General features: G+C 40.6%; 1 protein-coding gene across 2 annotated transcripts in view; it reads right to left on the bottom strand.

Moving 5' to 3' along the window:
• LOC124113487 (nuclear receptor ROR-alpha A-like) overlaps positions 1-18,038 on the bottom strand; it is a 129,139-nt gene that overhangs the window by 67,979 nt on the left and 43,122 nt on the right. Inside the window, exon 1 of one of the 2 annotated variants that reach the window (XM_046473852.2) lies at positions 11,508-11,851. The exons of the other annotated variant lie outside the window; for it this stretch is intronic. The gene's annotated coding sequence lies outside the window, so the exon portion shown is untranslated. Of the gene's footprint in view, positions 1-11,507; positions 11,852-18,038 lie in introns of those variants that run through there. 2 annotated transcript variants of the gene reach the window in all.

Genomic DNA, 18,038 nt, shown 5'->3' with positions numbered 1-18,038 from the left:
ACGAGCACAGGTATGGTGCTGACAAACCTAGAAACATAATCAGGGCAAACCGGGATTTGAACCCACAATCATAGATTTCTGGCGTGCCCAAGGGACGCAACTCTGCACAGCGAATCAAGGCGGCTTAGACAACTGGGCCACCCGTGCCCCCGGAGCAGAAACAGAATAAGGCAAGCAAAGCTGAGTTAGGGTTATCGTCATGTTTCTTTAAGCCTATGCAAGCCTTTAATCAGGTGAGCTAAATGGATTGCAACAACAGCTGTTATAGTGTACTATCAACCAACTAATGAATACAGCATCTGTCATATTCATTGTTTTCCTTGCAGAAAAATAGGAACATAGACATCACAATGGACAGCAGGTGATACGGGCCTCGACGCAGGTGGATCACAGCTTCAATAAGTTCTATGTATCAACAACTATATGTTCGTCTTGGATAACATGCTTTCAGCCTAAACTCTTGTTGTATTACATCATCCGTCAGGGTGACTACAGTTAACATCTAAAACAAATGCAAATACCTTATTCGACGTCATAAGCACCCAAAATTAGAAATAGGGGGCTCTTATTAGAATATAATTTTGGTGAAAGAGTTGAAAGATCGTAAATTTCGTGGTAAATGCTGACAGCCTGAAATGATGCAAAAGAAAAGTCTGTGCGTATTATACACGACAGATATATTTTTCCAGAATTTAATCCCCATAATTAAAGGTGCATATAACACACGAGTGCGTATTATACACAAATAAATGTCTTGTGTACATTGATCAATCGGAAGGTAGCTATTTGGGATTGCTCACTAGCCAATATATTAGCAAATGTTGCCGTGGGCGTTTATAGGAGCGGGGTGCTTATTACGTCGAATACGGTAATACATATTGTGAATGATAATTGTACGCATTTTGTTCAATAAAGAGAAAATATCTATAATATGGATTCCTTCTCGTATGTTTGTTTTAATCTTAAATCTTTTTATTTGCTTAAAAATTTGGACGGATACTTTAAATAGTGAGTGAGTTGTGTTTAACGCCGTTTTTAACAGTATTCCAGTTATACCGCAGTGTGTCAGCTTAATGTGGGAGGAAAGCCCGAAGTGATTCAGGTCTCAGACGTTTACCACTTCGGTGAAACCCACGAGCACGGGTATGGTGCTGACAAACCTAGAAACATAATCGGGGCGAATCGGGATTCGAACCCACAATCATAGGTTTCTGGCGTGTCCATTGGACGCAACTCTGCACAGCGAATCACGGCGCCTTAGACAACTGGGCCACCCGTGCCCCCGATACTTTAAATAACAGTGAATGTTTGTTGTTCCTTTGATGGATGCCTTAACAATAGTGAACATCTGTTGTCTTTATGCCTTAATAATAGTGAATGTTTGTTGTCTTTATGCCTTAATAATAGTGAACATCTGTTGTCTTTATGCCTTAATAATAGTGAATGTTTGTTGTCTTTATGCCTTAATAATAGTGAACATCTGTTGTCTTTATGCCTTAATAATAGTGAATGTTTGTTGTCTTTATGCCTTAATAATAGTGAATGTTTGTTGTCTTAATGCCTTAATAATAGTGAATGTTTGTTGTCTTATACCTTAATAATAGTGAATGTTTGTTGTCTTATGCCTAAATAATAGTGAATGTTTGTTGTCTTATGCCTAAATAATAGTGAATGTTTGTTGTCTTATGCCTTAATAATAGTGAATGTTTGTTGTCTTTGTGCCTTAATAATAGTGAATGTTTGTTGTCTTTGTGCCTTAATAATAGTGAATGTTTGTTGTCTTTGTGCCTTAATAATAGTGAATGTTTGTTGTCTTATGCCTAAATAATAGTGAATGTTTGTTGTCTTATGCCTTAATAATAGTGAATGTTTGTTGTCTTATGCCTTAATAATAGTGAATGTTTGTTGTCTTATGCCTAAATAATAGTGAATGTTTGTTGTCTTATGCCTTAATAATAGTGAATGTTTGTTGTCTTTGTGCCTTAATAATAGTGAATGTTTGTTGTCTCTGTGCCTTAATAATAGTGAATGTTTGTTGTCTTATGCCTAAATAATAGTGAATGTTTGTTGTCTTATGCCTTAATAATAGTGAATGTTTGTTGTCTTATGCCTTAATAATAGTGAATGTTTGTTGTCTTTGTGCCTTAATAATAGTGAATGTTTGTTGTCTTTGTGCCTTAATAATAGTGAATGTTTGTTGTCTTTGTGCCTTAATAATAGTGAATGTTTGTTGTCTTATGCCTAAATAATAGTGAATGTTTGTTGTCTTATGCCTTAATAATAGTGAATGTTTGTTGTCTTATGCCTTAATAATAGTGAATGTTTGTTGTCTTATGCCTTAATAATAGTGAATGTTTGTTGTCTTTGTGCCTTAATATTAGTGAATGTTTGTTGTCTTATGCCTTAATAATAGTGAATGTTTGTTGTCTCTGTGCCTTAATAATAGTGAATGTTTGTTGTCTTTAGGATGGATGTCTCATAGGCCTAGTATTATAGGCCAAGTATTATAGGCCAAGTATTATAGGCCAAGTATTATAGGCCAAGTATTAAAGACGCAGCATTCCATGTTTTTGTAGAAACCAACAGCTGTAGTTTTGATCAGTTTGTATTCAAGAATAAGTCAACAGGAGGCAGTTGATTCCAAAACAAAATACAGTTTGAGAAAAGTACAATTATCATTGTATCTGCATTTGTTGGCTACAATGATCCATACTTCGGAATTCAAACACAATCGCTCAACTTTGCTGTTATAGATTAAAAGATATTGTGCTTGAGATGAATGATGTTGGCATGTAAACAGTAAGCAATAACATATCTACCGTGTCAAAACACATGGCAAGGACTGTAACAGATATGTCCCCTACAAAGTACTTTAACAAAAGCTGCTGGGGAAATACAATCAAATACGTTTCAGGTTCAACATGTAAATAACTTTTTTCTTTGATAATGAACAAAAGTACATTGCCATTTCATTCCCCACATAAATTCTTACAAGTATCAAACAGTGAATTTCACTCACACATCTCCAATGTCCTTCCTGCACCTTGGTACTTGTTGTTTTCAGGGGAATAGCCCCGGAGAATGTCAACGCCAACACACCAGACCGTGTCCTGTCACATGGCCACATTCAAATTAAGTTTGTCTTTTTCTCGTCCTTGCCACGGAAATTAACAATCAAACTCAGAGGTACACAACTTCAACAAAACACACACATAAAACAAAACAAATAAGGAATAAAAAAGTAGGAATGAGACATATCACCGATTGTAAAACATTCACCGATCTCATTTACTATAATCCTCTACTGTAACGTCAATTTACAGGATCGTCAACAACCAACATTAGAAAATACACCACGGTCTTAACGGACAGAAAAAGAATGACACCATTTTGGGGGTTAGGGAGGAGAAGGGTACAGAAGATTTTTTTTAGAAATACGACTAGCATTTTAATAAGGGTGTCTAACAATAACTATCATATTCTTTAGTTTCAATTAAATTATTTCTTTTCCATTAACCATTGCTAGAGGGTGATGTCAAAATAATGACGTCCAATATCCATAAAACAAAGACTACCAACTGATCTGAATTCACTTAATGGAAAACAGATGACAACCACGTGAGTGATTATACTGCTTTCGTGTTACTGAACAATAACATTGACTGAATAACATAGTTATATTCCAGCAATCGATATATAGTGTTATAACGCATAGACTGGTATAAAGCTCTTGTATAACAGTGGATATATAGAGAATCTCAGCCTCATGTCTTTTGATATCAAATACATCGATGAGTGTAGATATATTTGATACAATGTAGATATCGCTTGATCTCACCCAAGCGATATCTCCTGTGAGAACCAGTTTTGGATGACTCTGTCATAATGCATAGACTGATATATATATAGCTCTTGTATAACAGTCGATATAATGTCATAATGCATATAGACTGATATATAGCTCTTGTATAACAGTCGATATAATGTCATAATGCATAGACTGATATATATAGCTCTTGTATAACAGTTGATATAATGTCATAATGCATAGACTGATATATAGCTCTTGCATAACAGTCGATATAATGTCATAATGCGTAGCCTGGTATATAGCTCTTGTTTAACAGTTGATATAATGTCATAATGCATAGACTGGTATATACATCTCCTGCTTAATGGTCGATATTGCGCCATTTCATTATTGACCTGCTAAAACCTGCCTGAGAATCTTTTCCCTCAGTCTAAATTTCTTTTTCAAACCGTCATTTAATTAGTTTAGGGAGGTCTGGCTAATTGATGTACGATCTATTTATCTGAAGATAGACATATTTATTTAAGGGAAGACATGTTTAATCCATGAAAGAATTATTTATGCAATGTAAGATCAATTGAAAAAAAGTATGGACTATTTATCAACCCAATACACACGTCTAAGTGTGCAAACTAAGGGTCTCCAATCATTATCCAACAAATCACGTGGTCCTCCGACTTTCGTCCAGCTGCTATTTAGGCAAGGTGTAACGGCAAGCAGATGACGCTGTTTTTTGTAATCAGTTAACAGAGCAAGTACTTTTCTTTTCCATGACCATACAAGGCACTAAATTAACTGTCTAGACAGACAACAGGTGTACCTCAAACCTCACTGAACATTCCTGGCAGGGATGTATCAAGTTGGCACCAAATGTCACAAAAAATATCCCACATTGAGTGAGTGAGTGAGTTGGGTTTAACGCCGCTTTTAACAGTATTCCAGTTATATCGCGGCGTGTCAGCTTAATGTGGGAGGAAAGCCCGAAGCGATGCAGGTCTCAGACGTTTACCACTTCGGTGAAACCAATGAGCACGGGTATGGTGCTGACAAACCTAGAAACATAATCAGGGCGAGCTGGGATTCATACCCACAATCATAGGTTTCTGGTGAGCCAAAGGGGCGAAACTCTGCACAGCGAATAGCGGCGCCTTAGATGACTTGGCCACCCGTGCCCCCCATCCCACATTGAAAACTTCCCAGTGTAGGATGTTATAGTTACATCAAGTGGTGTGACTTTGTGTATATGTGTGACTTTGTGTATATGTGTGACTGTGAATATGTGTGACTGTGTATATGTGTGTGACTGTGTATATGTGTGACTGTGTATATGTGTGACTTTGTGTATATGTGTGACTGTGTGTTTATGTGTGACTGTGTATATGTGTGACTGTGTATATGTGTGACTTTGTGTATATGTGTGACTTTGTGTTTATGTGTGACTTTGTGTATATGTGTGACTGTGTATATGTGTGACTGTGTATATGTGTGACTTTGTGTATATGTGTGACTTTGTGTATATGTGTGACTTTGTGTATATGTGTGACTGTGAATATGTGTGACTGTGTATATGTGTGTGACTGTGTATATGTGTGACTGTGTATATGTGTGACTTTGTGTATATGTGTGACTGTGTGTTTATGTGTGACTGTGTATATGTGTGACTGTGTATGTGTGACTTTGTGTATATGTGTGACTTTGTGTTTATGTGTGACTTTGTGTATATGTGTGACTTTGTGTATATGTGTGACTGTATATGTGTGACTTTGTGTATATGTGTGACTGTGTATATGTGTGACTGTGTATATGTGTGACTTTGTGTATATGTGTGACTGTGTATATGTGTGACTGTGTATATGTGTGACTTTGTGTATATGTGTGACTGTGTATATGTGTGACTTTGTGTATATGTGTGACTTTGTGTATATGTGTGACTGTGTATATGTGTGACTCTGTGTATATGTGTGACTGTGTATATGTGTGACTGTGTATATGTGTGACTGTGTATATGTGTGTGACTGTGTATATGTGTGACTGTGTATATGTGTGACTGTGTATATGTGTGACTGTGTATATATGTGTGACTGTGTATATGTGTGACTTTGTGTATATGTGTGACTTTGTGTATATGTGTGACTGTGTATATGTGTGACTGTGTATGTGTGACTGTGTATATGTGTGACTGTGAATATGTGTGACTGTGTATATGTGTGTGACTGTGTATATGTATGACTGTGTATATGTGTGACTGTGAATATGTGTGACTGTGTATATGTGTGTGACTGTGTATATGTGTGACTGTGTATATGTGTGACTTCGTGTATATGTGTGACTTTGTATATGTGTGACTTGTAGTCCACTGATAGCTGGGGTCCAGTGAAGATTTAATACTTTGCATTATTGCATTGAATGAATTGTGAAAATATTGGAAGATAAGATCATAAGAACTCATTGAAACAGTCCAATTTTTTAACAAATTAAATTATTTTCCTCCAATTTACCTGCCTAGGGCATTCACTATGTAACATAGACAAACCCGTGCTCCAGCCAACACAGATTCTAGACCTCGATGGAAACGATTTTTTTAGATTCAATGGCAGTAAACTTCAAGTATCCCAGGACCCCATAACATCAAACACTGGAAGGATATGATGCGACGATATGACTTGATGATATGACTAAATTATACAACACGATCAAACGCCTCGACAGCAGAGGAAATTAACATTTTCAGTCCACTAGTCCTTACAATGATAACATATAGCAAAGCCCTTAAACATGGCAAATTTCTTCTAGTCCTTATGATACCTTAACTATTGGGCAGTTTGGCCAGGACTACAGGATTAGTGCCAATTTCCAACGCTGCCTCGATATGATGCAATGATACAACTGGATGATATGACTGGAAGATATGACTGCATGATACGAATCGATTATACAATTTGATGATACAACTCGTACACCTCACATCTCAAGATAATCTGTATATTTGGGTACCATACACACACAATAAATCTCCATAACCCAATTAGTATTGAGATGCTGGCGTAGAAATATGCATTAAAAACTTAATATCCCAGTAGTGTAACAGCACCGTGCACAATTAACCAACGCCGCCTTTACCGCTGGCGTACCTGTATGTCTTTACAGATCCTTGTTTACTGATTGAAGCCAGGCATCTTGTATAACTCTTTATAACTCTTGTATAACTCCAAGGCAGTGAATAATGCAAAGAAGTACTACATCTCGTGAATTGTAACTTCAACATATATCACTGTTGTGAACTTGGGGTACTGTCAAAGCTTCACAAACAATGGAACCTAAGTTACAAGAATTTAAAAGCTGCTGAATCGGCATTAAGTTTCAATTCATGCAGGTTTTTTTCAATTTTTTTATTTTGCATAAGCATGGGTTGCTGAAGACCTATTCTACACCCCATCTTCGCGGGTCTACAGACGTACTAAAGTGGTTGTCATGGTACTGAAGTGGTTGTCATGGTACTGAAGCGGTTGTCACACCTCGACTGACCATCACAGTCATATATCACACATTCACTGACCATCACAGTCATATATCACACATTCACTGACCATCAGTCATATATCACACCTTGACTGACCATCACAGTCATATATCACACATTCACTGACCATCACAGTCATATATCACACATTCACTGACCATCAGTCATATATCACACCTTGACTGACCATCACAGTCATATATCACACATTCACTGACCATCACAGTCATATATCACACCTCGACTGACCATCACAGTCATATATCACACATTCACTGACCATCACAGTCATATATCACACATTCACTGACCATCACAGTCATATATCACACCTCAACTGACCATCACAGTCATATATCACACATTCACTGACCATCACAGTCATATATCACACCTCGACTGACCATCACAGTCATATATCACACATTCACTGACCATCACAGTCATATATCACACATTCACTGACCATCACAGTCATATATCACACATTCACTGACCATCAGTCATATATCACACCTTGACTGACTATCACAGTCATATATCACACATTCACTGACCATCACAGTCATATATCACACCTCAACTGACCATCACAGTCATATATCACACCTCGACTGACCATCACAGTCATATATCACACATTCACTGACCATCGAAGTCATATATCACACCTCGACTGACCATCACAGCCATATATCACACATTCACTGACCATCACAGTCATATATCACACATTCATTGACCATCACAGTCATATATCACACATTCACTGACCATCAGTCATATATCACACCTTGACTGACTATCACAGTCATATATCACACATTCACTGACCATCACAGTCATATATCACACCTCAACTGACCATCACAGTCATATATCACACCTCGACTGACCATCACAGTCATATATCACACATTCACTGACCATCGAAGTCATATATCACACCTCGACTGACCATCACAGCCATATATCACACATTCACTGACCATCACAGTCATATATCACACATTCATTGACCATCACAGTCATATATCACACATTCACTGACCATCAGTCATATATCACACCTTGACTGACCATCACAGTCATATATCACACATTCACTGACCATCACAGTCATATATCACACCTCAACTGACCATCACAGTCATATATCACACATTCACTGACCATCACAGTCATATATCACACATTCACTGACCATCACAGTCATATATCACACCTCAACTGACCATCACAGTCATATGTCACACATTCACTGACCATCACAGTCATATATCACACATTCACTGACCATCACAGTCATATATCACACCTGGCATGGTCAGTAAGGGATGGGTGTGTATGGCATGGTCATTAAGGGGTGGGTGTGTATGGCATGGTCATTAAGGGGTCGGTGTGTATGGCATGGTCAGTAAGGGGTGAGTGTGTATGGCATGGTCAGTAAGGTGTTGGTGTGTATGGCATGGTCAGTAAGGGGTGGGGTGGGTGTGTATGGCATGGTCAGTAAGGGGTGGGTGTGTATGGCATGGTCAGTAAGGGATGGGTGTGTATGGCATGGTCAGTAAGGTGTGGGTGTGTATGGCATGGTCAGTAAGGGGTGGGTGTGTATGGCATGGTCAGTAAGGGGCGGGTGTGTATGGCATGGTCAGTAAGGGGTGGGTGTGTATGGCATGGTCAGTAAGGGGTGGGTGTGTATGGCGTAGTCAGGGTGGGGTGGGTGTGTATGGCATGGTCAGTAAGGGGTGGGTGTGTATGGCATGGTCAGTAAGGGGTGGGTGTGTGTGGCATGGTCAGTAAGGGGTGGGTGTGTATGGCGTAGTCAGGGTGGGGTGGGTGTGTATGGCATGGTCAGTAAGGGGTGGGTGTGTATGGCATGGTCAGTAAGGGGTGGGTGTGTATGGCATGGTCAGTAAGGGGTGGGTGTGTATGGCATGGTCAGTAAGGGGTGGGTGTGTGTGGCATGGTCAGTAAGGGGTGGGTGTGTATGGCGTAGTCAGGGTGGGGTGGGTGTGTATGGCATGGTCAGTAAGGGGTGGGTGTGTATGGCATGGTCAGTAAGGGGTGGGTGTGTATGGCATGGTCAGTAAGGGGTGGGTGTGTATGGCATGGTCAGTAAGGGGTGGGTGTGTATGGCGTAGTCAGGGTGGGGTGGGTATGTATGGTGTGGTAAGGGGTTTGGTGGGTGTGTATGGCATGGTTGGGGGTTGGGTGGGCGTGTATGGCATGGTCAGGGCGGAGTTGGTGTGTATGGCATGGTTGGGGGTTGGATGGGTGTGTATGACATGGTCGGGGGTTGGGGTGGGTGTGTATGGCATGGTTGGGGTTGGGGTGGGTGTGTATGGCATGGTTGGGGTTGGGGTGGGTGTGTATGGCATGGTTGGGGGTTGGGTGGGTGTGTATGGCATGGTTGGGGTTTGGGTGGGTGTGTATGGCATGGTTGGGGTTGGGGTGGGTGTGTATGGCATGGTTGGGGTTGGGGTGGGCGTGTATGGCATGGTCGGGGGTTGGGGTGGGTGTGTATGGCATGGTTGGGGTTGGGGTGGGTGTGTATGGCATGGTCGGGGGTTGGGGTGGGTGTGTATGGCATGGTTGGGGTTGGGGTGGGCGTGTATGGCATGGTTGGGGGTTGGGGTGGGTGTGTATGGCATGGTTGGGGGTTGGGGTGGGTGTGTATGGCATGGTTGGGGGTTGGGTGGGTGTGTATGGCATGGTTGGGGGTTGGGGTGGGTGTGTATGGCATGGTTGGGGGTTGGGGTGGGTGTGTATGGCATGGTTGGGGGTTGGGGTGGGTGTGTATGGCATGGTAGGGGTTGGGTGGGTGTGTATGGCATGGTCGGGGGTTGGGGTGGGCGTGTATGGCATGGTCAGGGCGGAGTTGGTGTGTATGGCATGGTCGGGGGTTGGGTGGTGTGTATGGCATGGTCGGGGGTTGGGTGGGCGTGTATGGTGTTCTCGGTGTGGGGTGGTAGAGCAAATGTCTTTGTTGTCTTGACTCCATCAATGATAATAGCAGTTATGGCATATCTCTCCGTGACCAAGACTCCCTCAGGACAATCCTGCTTGTCCACACTTTGTCTTTCTCATAAACAGCCAGAAATACATTTTAAGGATGTATATTTATAGCAAATTACCTGTATTGCAGGAAGCATGTCACAGTCTGTGTTGACAATAATAACAGTGGTAGATTTATCGGCTGATCAGAGAAGACATAACGGCAGGTTCTGCCGGATACATTGACAAGTCTTATTGGAAAATCTGACAGAAAATGTGTAAATCAAAACCATAATGTTTCCTAATTTCTCTTCCAGTTTAAACATCACAGATAAAACAACTGACTTCTATAGGGAATAATAACACCTATGATCCTATGATCAAGTCATACCTGCAATCAAGTCACATCATGATCAAGTCACACCTGTGATCAAGTCACACCTGTAATAAAGTCACATCTATGATCAAGTCACACCTGTAATCAAGTCAGATCTATGATCAAGTCACACCTGTAATAAAGTCAGATCTATGATCACGACACATATGGGATCAAGTCATACCTTTGATAAAGTCACATCTATAATGAAGTCACATCATGATCAAGTCACATCTATGATCAATTCACACCTGTAATCAAGTCAGATCTATGATCACGACACACATGGCATCAAGGCATACCTTTGCTAAAGTCACATTTATGATCATGTCACACCTATAATAATATCACATCCATAATCAAGTCACATCATGATCAAGTCACATCTATGATCACGTCACACCTGTAATAAAGTCACATCTATGATCAGGTCATACCTATGATCACATCACATCTATGATCACGTCATACCTATGATCACGTCACACCTATAATAAAGTCACACCTAGGATCATGTCACACCTACGATCAAAATTGAAATCAACTCCCCCCACAGTACGTGTGTACTAAACAGTTTGAGAGTACTTAAGCCCCCTGCTGAGAGTCGAGAGCTACATTTGTCTTCAATATCAGAGGCACACAAGTGTGTCTGTCTGAATCCTACAAACAATCTGACAACATGCCAAATTTGTCACCGCTTCAAAGTCAACAAGCCCCACAACATTCCCCGATATCCCATCAAAATGTCAGTCCCCTCCAGCTGAGAACCCCCCCACCCCCCTCCCAGTTAGAGTGTCACCTACCTTGGTTTCCACAACTAAATCCACGACAGTAAAATCCAAGGTAAAATCCACAGGCACAGTAATACTCCACTAACCATGCTGCATGACAGCGTCGTGAAATGGACCCTTCTGCAACACAATCTCCCAGCTGATTACGAGCACCTTTGAAGTGAGCAAGGCTGACGGACATGCAGTGACAGCATGCTCCTGATGTGTGGCTTGCTTGGACGGCTTGTGCTCAAACGAGACCTTGGCAAACACATCTATGCTTGACAATTGCTAAACTCAGAGTCGTGCTATAACAGTGTTATTTTCCCAGTGTGAGAGTCATTGTTGTTGTACGTGTCTACTAAACCGGACATGATGATGATGATGATGATGATGATGATGGAGACTTAAGTAGCTGTAGATTGAACCAGGAAGGCGTCCAGCGTCAGGGATATGATGCAATATGTCCACAATTACATACTGACGGGAATATTCACGTCATACTCGTCTTTGTCGGCGTTTTTAACATTGTGTTGGGATTTAAACATTTCTCATTACAATTTCAAAAACATTTACTGTATATTTTTTTAAGCATTGTAGCCTGGAGCCATTAATTCAAAGAAATAAATACACAAGTCATGTTATCACAACAGGATGCAAAATCAAGTTGTCCTGTTAAATTTACGGCAGCTGTTGCAACCATAGAAAGCTGGTGACACAAGTAAACAAACATCGCTCATTGCTGTGTGTAATCTGTTGTCACTAATACACCATGTACAAGAAAAAAAAAATGTATTGAAAACAAATGTACCATACACATTGATTGGCGACTAAATGTCACTAATTTACAACCTCGTCTGTTTATCGCTATTCAATGACATTCCAGTGTGGCTGGAATGAGGTTTTTTCTGTTTTTTACTACAGCAAATGACAGAAAGCACTTGGCTATGTAACCTCATTTGATATTTATAATGGCTGTGTTTAGGACTGGGGAGCCAAACCCTGCAGGGAGCTTCAGTTGAAGGAGACAAATGATACGCTCATTCCAGACTAAATTAAAGTCGATGAAAACTTTTATTACAGAATACTTTTCTCTCCTCTAAAATTAAAAGAATTAATTTTCCTGATGCTGGCTATAGCAGGCTAGACTTGATTATATATAAAACTAGGTTTTGTTTTCATAAAATACATATTTTCCACAGCCCTGGTGGAGGACTAGATTCATTCAATCGGAATGGAGGGGTGGTCGGGTAGCCTAGTGGTTAAAGCGTTCGCTCGTCACGCCGAAGACCCAGGTTCGATTCCCGACATGGGTACAATGTGTGAAGCCCATTTCTGGTGTCCCCCGCCGTGATATTGCTGGAATATTGCTAAAAGCGGCGTAAAACCATACTCACTCACTCATTCGGAATGGAAAGCCTACCATACTACCTCATAACAACTTATCATTGGCCTGGGTCGGGGGTATAGTGGTTAAAGCGTTTGCTCGTCACGCCGAAGACCTGGGTTTGATTCCCGACATGGGTACAATGTGTGAGGCTCATTTCTGATGTCCCCTGCCATGATATTGCTGGAATATTGCTAAAAGCGGCGTAAAACCAAGCGTATCACCAAACAAACATATATTATTATTAAGCCTTATACAGTCTAACATACATAGGTATCATATACCGTAAACTACGATAATAATGAACACGCTTATATTAAGTTATAACAAACTGACCGATATAACAAATGTATTTTTAGTCTCGTCCATTTGTTGTATATATGCTTAAAACAAACTAAGGTTACAGTGGTAGAAATTGGCACTAGTCCTATAGCCCTTGTCAAATTGCCCAATAGTTAAGGAATCATAAGGACGAGGACAAATTTGTCCTTTTTAAGGGTTTTGCTATATTTTATCATTATAAGGACTTGTGTACTAAAAATGTTAGTTTCTACCGCTCAGCTGGGTTATTACAAACTAAAGTTAGTGGTCCCTTTGAGTTTGTTCGAAATACCTGCCTGCCCGACCGTCCGAGACGGGTTGATTTCAACTCGGGCTGCCAGATTTTCAAATCCCCCTGCCCGACGGTCAGGTTATATTTCATATGTGAAAATATTCTAAATAATTCCCAATGATAAGCATTAATTCACATGTAAAGATGAATGATAAAATGTAACCAAAAAGAAACCCTGTTAGCTTATCCTGAGAAACATATGATTATAGTGGGCAGGCAGGTTTTGTTCAGGGCTGGCAAGTATTTCAGCTAGCCAGTCCTGTGGTCTGGCTGAAATTTTGGGGAGTTTCATACCCTGATATAACCATAGTTTACGGTACATGTATGTCCCTATAAACAAACATATATTTTATATAAGTAACACCTTACAAACAGACGCATACTTGTTGAACTCAATTTCAAACTTTTTTTTTATATGCAAGATAGGTAATATTTTAAGTTTGCCGTGAGTGTCATCAGAAACATGTTCAATAACACACCAACCACGGGCTGCAGTCAGACAGCAAGCATTCACAGCATCCCACTTTCTCATCAATGTTATTGATGTTTCAGAATAATTATCTGCGTCTTAAAAGTAAGAATTATTACCTCATTAGTTTTTTCCTGTCAATAATGCAAGATTTATTCAGCCCCCAGAATTTCATCTTTCTAATTCTGCACCATTAACATGTTGAATTCACTGCAGAAACTATCAGACTCGCTTAGATACAGAGGAAGTGTCCATGTGCATCTCACAAACAATGCTGTATATGCAGGGATTGACTTAGGCCGCGACTCCGCGATATTCTCGCATAGTTGTCATAGATATCGCATCAACATTCAATCAGCACGATCGTGTACATCTTTCAATAGCTTTAGCCGCCCCCGTGGTCTAGTGGTAGAGCGTCCACCTGGAGAGGCGAAGATCCGGGGTTCGATCCCCGGCCGCGTCATACCAAAAGACATTAAAAGATGGTACTTGTTGTTACCCTGTCTGGCGCTCGGCATTAAAGGGCTAAAACAAGGACTGGTCGGCTCGGAGTCAGTATACTGTGTCTGAGTAGGGTATTCATGTTAAACTGCGGCATGGTATCTCAGTGTGCTAGCACTATAAATCGGCATCAGTCCGGACTAGTACAAGCAGCCACACACACACGTGTATGCACGTCGCTATATAAGTGCAATAATCTTGGACGCAATGTTAAACCCAATTTCACCTCACCTCACCTCACCTCACCTCACCTCACCTCACCTCAATAGTTTTATCTAAAAAATGTCGCATTGCTTGAATAAAATTATCTACCGTACCTAAAAATGTCAATAAAAATGCTATCTCTTACTATGCAAAACCGATTCCTAAATCACTGCATGGAGCTTTGCATCAGCTGACAATGGTGGAGTGCGCAACATTTTTTTATCACTGATTGGCAAAACAAGTGTTTGTTTTTACAATAAATACACTTTGGTAGCGTACAAAAATCTTATTACATGATCTACAACACCAAGTCATTAAAAGTATTTTTAAAGACTTAAATTCAAGTGTACCTTCATGCAAGAATGGTCACTGAGTGTGAATTACGAATTTTGAACTATTTCTAGTGGCCAAACAGCAAGTTTGATTTAGATTTTGTAGATTATACTACAATACATTTACTTCCAGAGTTGTCCATTAAACTTGAAAACTGTGAGTTAATCTTTCAAATGTTATTCATAAACATCGTGAATGGCAACAGTCTTTTCAACTTCCGGTGACATTTCTGTCTGCTGCACATGGAAAACATGCTGCCTTCTGTGGGAAATAAATGACTAAATTGTTGCTAATTAAACAAGCATGAAATACTCATATCCCCCGCCAATATGACATGTCTGGTTGTGTGCAATGCCATTAGCTCCTGTGACCTATGTTAACTGGGCCTTTTTGTAAATGGCCTAATTGCAGCACTAACAAGTCCAACTTGTTGCAATGCAAACGTAAAAAATAAAAATTTCTTAAATTCCTAAATAGCAAAAGGCAGTTCAGTATGTGTCTGGTAAACATGCATAGTTTTGTTAGAAAGTATTGAATGGGTTTTGAGTTATGCTCCAGAAACATTCACTACCCAATAGAACCTAAGTCCAACTTGTTGCCATGGAAACGTAAAAAATAAAATTTATAAAATTCCTAAATAGCAAAAGGCACCAGTTCAGTATGTGCCTAGAAGACATGCAAAGTTTTGTAAGAAAGTATTTAACGGTTTTGAGTTACGCACTGGAAAGGAACAGCACCCTTATAGAACCTAAGTCCAACTTGTTGCCATGGAAACGTGAAAAATAAAAATTTATAAAATTCCTAACTAGCAAAAGGCACCAGTTCAGCATGAATCTGATAGACATGCAAAGTTTCGTAGAGAAATATTTAATGGTTTCTGAGTTATGCTCCGGGCACACACACACACACACACACACACGGACGGAACCCATTTCTATATCCCCCCCCCCCCCCCCCCCGCAATAGTCGTCATATACTGGACTGTCACTTCTAATTAAATGAAAAGTCCCTGTTGATAAGATTTAAATTGATACGGTCAGAGACACAACACAGACAGGGAGGGGGGGAAGACAGCAAAATTGCCGAAATCACTGGAATGTAACTAATGTATACATGTATGTTTTGCCAACTGTCGCTATTTCATTTCATCATTTTGAATATATTAAGTTACGATCTAAACCACGAGAACTCGTTATTGGTCAGTAAAGAAAAATATATACCCCCTATATATGTAAGTTTGGGGTATATATTTTTATTTACTGACCATTAACGAGTTCCTGTGATCTAAACACACATTGTCGAAATATGATAACTGCAGATTGTTGTCTCCTGCATGCAATCGACATGAACAGCTGATGGTGGTAAACATGCCTCCTAAACGATCTATAATTGTCCTCGCGAATAACTCCCCATAAAGTTGACAATGAACAGAAATACATAAATATTAGTGTAATTTCTCCTAAAGTAGACAATCAACAGAAATATAAACTGTGTACTAATGTAATGTTTTATTAATACTAATGCTAATATTTTTATGTGCAGTGGAATAATTTATGTTAAAAAATAGGATATCCGAGGATATATCCATATAATCTTGTAATATCAATTGCAACAGTATTCGAGTCACAAGTACTGAAAATCAAACACAGTTTCCAGTGTGTGAGCCAAAATATCTCATTGCTTTTGGACCAGGGGAGATTTTCTTTCATAGGTAAAAACTTCCAGAATAATCCCTGTATATGGTTACCTAGAGCAACCAGTTGCAAAAATTTCTCTAAACCTTAAGGATAGAAACTTACAAAAGATAATTCTGTATCTCACAACAAACTTGCAAGATTTGAACGGAGCCCGAATCTTTTCAACCCAATCTTCAGAGACTGGACCTATCACAGCCACCATCATCAGAGACTGGACCTACACCATCATCAGAGACTGGACCTACACCATCATCAGAGACTGTGCCTATCACAGCCAACATCATCAGAGACTGGACCTATCACAGCCACCATCATCAGAGACTGGACCTACACCATCATCAGAGACTGGACCTATCACAGTCACCATCATCAGAGACTGTGCCTATCACAGCCAACATCATCAGAGACTGGACCTATCACAGCCACCATCATCAGAGACTGGACCTACACCATCATCAGAGACTGGACCTACACCATCATCAGAGACTGGACCTATCACAGCCACCATCATCAGAGACTGGACCTACACCATCATCAGAGACTGGACCTATCACAGTCACCATCATCAGAGACTGTGCCTATCACAGCCAACATCATCAGAGACTGGACCTATCACAGCCACCATCATCAGAGACTGGACCTACACCATCATCAGAGACTGGACCTACACCATCATCAGAGACTGGACCTATCACAGTCACCATCATCAGAGACTGTGCCTATCACAGCCAACATCATCAGAGACTGGACCTATCACAGCCACCATCATCAGAGACTGGACCTACACCATCATCAGAGACTGGACCTATCAAAGCCACCATCATCAGAGACTTGACCTATCACAGCCAACATCATCAGAGACTGGACCTATCACAGCCACCATCATCAGAGACTGGACCTACACCATCATCAGAGACTCGACCTATCACAGCCACCATCATCAGAGACTGGACCTGTCACAGCCACCATCATCAGAGACTGAACCTATCAAAGCCACCATCATCAGAGACTGGACCTACACCATCATCAGAGACTGGACCTATCACAGCCACCATCATCAGAGACTGGACCTACACCATCATCAGAGACTGGACCTATCACAGCCACCATCATCAGAGATTGGACCTACACCATCATCAGAGACTGGACCTACACCATCATCAGAGACTGGACCTATCACAGCCACCATCATCAGAGACTGGACCTATCACAGCAACCATCATCAGAGACTGGACCTACTCCATCATCAGAGACTGGACCTATCACAGCCACCATCATCAGAGACTGGACCTATCACAGCCATCATCATCAGAGACTGGACCTATCACAGCCACCATCATCAGAGACTGGACCTACACGA

This window comes from Haliotis rufescens, unplaced genomic scaffold (genome assembly GCF_023055435.1).
Source record: "Haliotis rufescens isolate VD_foot unplaced genomic scaffold, xgHalRufe1.0.p SCAF_16, whole genome shotgun sequence".
Classification (NCBI taxonomy): Eukaryota; Metazoa; Mollusca; class Gastropoda; order Lepetellida; family Haliotidae; genus Haliotis; species Haliotis rufescens.
This window is presented reverse-complemented; position numbering and strand designations above follow the sequence as displayed.